This window comes from Lampetra fluviatilis, chromosome 81, assembly GCF_964198595.1.
Source record: "Lampetra fluviatilis chromosome 81, kcLamFluv1.1, whole genome shotgun sequence".
In the NCBI taxonomy this organism is placed as follows: domain Eukaryota; kingdom Metazoa; phylum Chordata; class Hyperoartia; order Petromyzontiformes; family Petromyzontidae; genus Lampetra; species Lampetra fluviatilis.
In genome coordinates, this window is record NC_136355.1 from 853,202 (window position 1) to 857,965 (window position 4,764).

Sequence of the window (4,764 nt, forward strand, 5' to 3'; positions counted from 1 at the left end):
AAGGGAGGCTGACTGATGCCTGAGTCTGGTCACACACACACTAAATGTTTTTCAAGGCAATTGGGAGCACAGCAGCACCTTGCCTTGATGTGTCTGCACTTGGCGGCTGTGCTCGTAGAACTTACTTCTCTCTCTTTGACGAGTTTTTAATCTAACAGAGGAAGTGGTATTGTTGTAAATATTATAATTATTATAATGCGCCTTTTCCTAGGCAATGTCTGGAGAGGAAGATGAGGAACGCTCAAGCCAGGCTCACGATGAACTTGCACGAAAGCTCAGAGACGTGGGTCTTGACGAGGTTTACTGGAAACAGAAACTGCGCGATGTTCTGCTAATTTCTAGTGCACAGGCGCTGCTTCACCTCGACCGTCAGGAATGCAAAGAACTGGACTCGCATTTCCGTAAATCGTGGGAAAAGAAGGCGTTTTATAAAATGATTGGCATTGATGCTGATGATATTGTGAGTGATAAAGAGGAGATGAGCTTAGCTCGTATACAAAATGATAATCCGTTGCCCTCTGTCGTGTCTGAGAGAAGGAATGAGCCAACCCAGGTGATGGGCAATTCTGTTTCAGGACATTGTGGGTCAGATGAGGATATTTTACAAAATGCATCTGGGGGCCTTGCTCCAGAGGGAGTGTACATGAGTGAGAAGTTTGAGGATAAATTAGAGAAGAGAGGGAAACTTTTGACAATCCCACAAACACTCCGGTTAGTGGATCCAGTCCACACGCCCATGACAAAATACCACGAGTTGATTTTCTTGAGTGAAGAATCTGCGTTCGAGAATAGCACTGTCTCAGAGCAAGGTTGCGTCTCGACCTTGAGTAGAGAACCAATCTCAATGCAAACCAAGTCCTTGAATCTTAAGGAAATGCCAAATATGCAGATTGATCATTCCAATATTTCCAGGACAGAGTACACGGACCTGTCATTAACCTCCGAGGAAAAAGAGAAAGATATCACATGCATGAAATCTAATTTGGATGTTACCATCGGCACCGAAGTATCGAACGTGGTGCAGGTCCATGATGTTAGCGCCATTCATTGTGGGCGGATAGAAGTAAGTTTGCAATCTCCTGTTGCTGGAACTGCATTGGCTATTTCGCCGACACGGGAAGTTGAGAGTAAAACAAATGGGACTGAAAGGTTTATGAATCTGCTTGAAAGGCTGAACCTACAAAAATACTACCCCAAGCAAATGCACATAGAGTATGTGTGTGTTAAGTCAGCAATGCATGCAAAAAACACAAGCACAGAAAAAGAACTTGCTTCTTATTTTTTGCAGAAACTAATAATGGGTGACTATGAAGCACGGTATGTTAGTGTTCAGAGTGAAAATAAATGCAATGAGACCATGAATAATAATGCAAATTCTAATTACGAAGCTTTTTTTAAGCATGATGATACATTGAGTCGTAGAGAGGGGCTTACAACAAACACTCAAACCCACATTCATCCCATGGATTTGCAAATGACAATTTACCATTGTGGAGACAATTTCGTGAGGCAGTACCTTTACACCAAACTCTCATTTTGCCAGTTTGCACTGCCGCTTTTAGTTCCAAATCCTCATAGCTCAGAAATAGAATTGCCTCTTTGGGCATTCCAACAGATTAACAAGAACTGGAAATGCCGTGACACATCTACTAACACCCTGCAAACCAAAAGCTGTGCGATTGTTAACGCAGACACTCCTCTTGTGTCCTTCATAAGATTTGGTGAATCACCCACATCGAAATCTCAGATGCTGAACTCTCTGCTCAGTAAGCAAAGACATGACGTTTTCTATCATCGGCACTGCAAGGGCAGCAGCAGGAATGGGCTCCTAATGGAAGGAGTCACAGAGGTCGCCTGGTATTGTCCAGGTGGGAGGGATGACGACGTCTTCAATGGCTGCATCGCGTTCACAAATCTGCACGGAGATGCGAGACGGCACAGAAAACAGGTGCAGTTTCTGCACGAGATATCCTCTATCAATGTGATACTGATGTCAGATCGTGATCACAATGATGAAGCGAAAATCATTTTGCAAGAATGTCTGACTTCTCCAAAGCCTTTTGTTTGCCTTTGCGCTGACCAAGAGAGAATCGAGGGTGGAAATTCAGGGGCAAAAGTGAAAATTGCTGTTAAGAACAGAAATGAGGCCGATTTCATGCATGAATTGAAGTCAACTCTCAACTCTCTGTTGCGCAATATAACACAAATTAACAACCTCGATAATTGCCCAGACATTGCCAGACGGTACGACTTCATAGTTGATGAAGACGATGAGCATTGTAAAGACGGCAAGTCTATGGCAGACGTCTTACTGTGTATTCTCAACGACCAGCCGCTGTCTTCCATGAAATAAACTTTTCTGCCTCTTCAAGGTAAATTGTGGCACGAGTGGTGCAAGAAAGACAAAGAATTAGCTCGCTTTAGATTACAAGTGAACCAAAGCATTGAGGAATACAGGGACAACATTTCAATGGAAAAACGATCCATACGGAGAAGTCAGCTTCTCGAAGCATTTCCTCTCAATGATGTGATGACATCATTGATTGATATCCTACAGCATCAGCCAGACACAGTAAAAAAATACTTTCTGCATTGGCTAAAAATACATTTAGATAGGCTGTCTGCAGAGTGCTTATCAAAACTTCACCTGCAGTATCAGCAGGCTTGGACACGAAGTATTAAGTCAAAAGGAACTGAAAGTAGTTTATTGGCTAACAAACAAGAAGAGCTGGATGAAGTATGTGTTAAAATTGGTGCCTCTTTTTTTGGAATCGATCACATTTTCAGGGAAGTTGGCCAGATCTACGAAGCGTCACAGACACTGAACGGCGCTAAGCAACGCTCCGCTGCTTTGCCAGGCATCGCAGCAGATTTGATGCTGTCTGGGTTCCTTCTTGAACTCATGGACGGTGACGCCTCACATGTCCCTCTCTCTTGGATCAGATCAGTTTTGGACAAAGTGAGTGAGAAAATCGGAGACAAAACTCTGTTTGTCCTCTCCATCCTGGGTATACAAAGCAGTGGCAAGTCCACGCTGCTGAATGCCATGTTCGGTCTCCAGTTCCCTGTGGGTGCAGGGAGATGCACCCGAGGCGTCTACATGTAGTTGGTGAAGGTGAAAGAAGAGCTAATCACAGAGCTGGGATTTGACTTTGTGTTGATAGTCGACACAGAAGGGCTCCGAGCGCCAGAGCTATCAAATGCAACACCCACTCATGACAATGAGCTGGCTACGTTTGTGATCGGTCTTGGTAACGCGACTGTGATCAACATGTTTGGAGAGAATCCATCAGAGATGCAAGACATTCTACAGATCGCTGTGCAGGCGTTTCTGCGAATGAAGCAGGTGAAGTTGTCACCGAGCTGTGTGTTTGTCCATCAAAACGTAGGAGATGTGACCGCTCAAGACAAGAACATGGAGGGCAGGAGTCGCCTTAAGAAGAAACTTGATAAGATGACGCGCTTGGCAGCGCAGCAGGAGCAGTGCGATGTTGATTCCTTTGACGAGGTGATCAGGTGTGACGTGGCCTCCCACATCCATTACTTCGCTCATCTTTGGGAGGGAAACCCTCCAATGGCTCCGCCAAATCCAAGCTACTGCCAAAATGTACAAGATCTTAAAGAAATGTTACTCGACATTGCTAAACGAGAACGCAACGTCTTGAAGATATCCGAGTTCAAAGCACGCATTCAGGATCTATGGACGGCCTTGCTTGCAGAAAACTTCGTGTTTAGCTTCAAGAACACCCTAGAGATCGCAGCTTATAACAAACTGGAAGAAATGTATGTAAAATGGACTTGGAGCCTGAGGAGTTATCTTATTCAAGAGGAGAATAAGCAGCATAATATCATTAATAACCGTACAGACACAACGTATGATTTAACTCGGTCAAGCGTTGAGCAAACGGTTTTTCCAAAATACAACGAGATCAGCAAACAAATTGAAACACATTTCAATGCAGACGATACTGAATTGTTGAGTCAATGGAAAGCTAACTTCGTAAAGAGATTTGAAACAATTAAGGATGAGCTTGTGACTGATACTTACAAAAAATGTACTGATCTGATGAAGCAAAAGAGTGCTCGGATCAAGCTAGATCAAAATAGATCACGCTATGAGGATCAACTGATGAAGAAGAGCAAGGATTTGGCTTCAAAACTGAAAACTACCGGACGGAAAGATATCCGATTGGAGAAAGAGTTCGATCAGATGTGGGAAGAATGGACAGATGAAGTGAAAAAAAGCATTACCCCACCTAGAAAAGTGGATTTTAGACAACATGCACAAGAAGCACTGAAAGAACATTTTCAAGGTGAAAAAGATTTATTCACTAAATTGGTGAACATGCATGCAAATAAATTGTTCATGTTTAATCCTCAAGAACATGTTGTGAATAAACGAGGTGTTTTGAATACGTTAAAGAATTTATGGTACACTAATCGACAAGATATTGAAATTGTTGACAAAATAAAAGAGGATGCAGAAAATGCAGCCGTGATTTTTTTTAAAGATCTAGAGCAACGGAAGCTTGGTTACAATGAAACCAATATACATGAAGTAATACAATCTGTGCTGACAGTTGTAGATGCTGGTATAAATGATACAGCTTCTAAACGCAATGTAACAGTGAAGCTCACAAATAGGTATAAGCTAGATTTAGTAATACACATTTTGGCCAATGCTGAAGGGAGGTTTCAGAAAATACAGAATGATTTCCAGAGGGCAAACGATCCTCTAATATACCTCAACAGCAAGAAAGAAGA

The 4,764-nt window shown here is 42.8% G+C and overlaps 1 pseudogene; it reads left to right on the plus strand.

The window, feature by feature from the left end:
• Nucleotides 1-214: 214 nt before the first annotated feature.
• LOC144953694 (interferon-induced very large GTPase 1-like) lies at nt 215-4,298 on the plus strand (annotated as a pseudogene).
• The last annotated feature ends 466 nt before the right edge of the window (nt 4,299-4,764 follow it).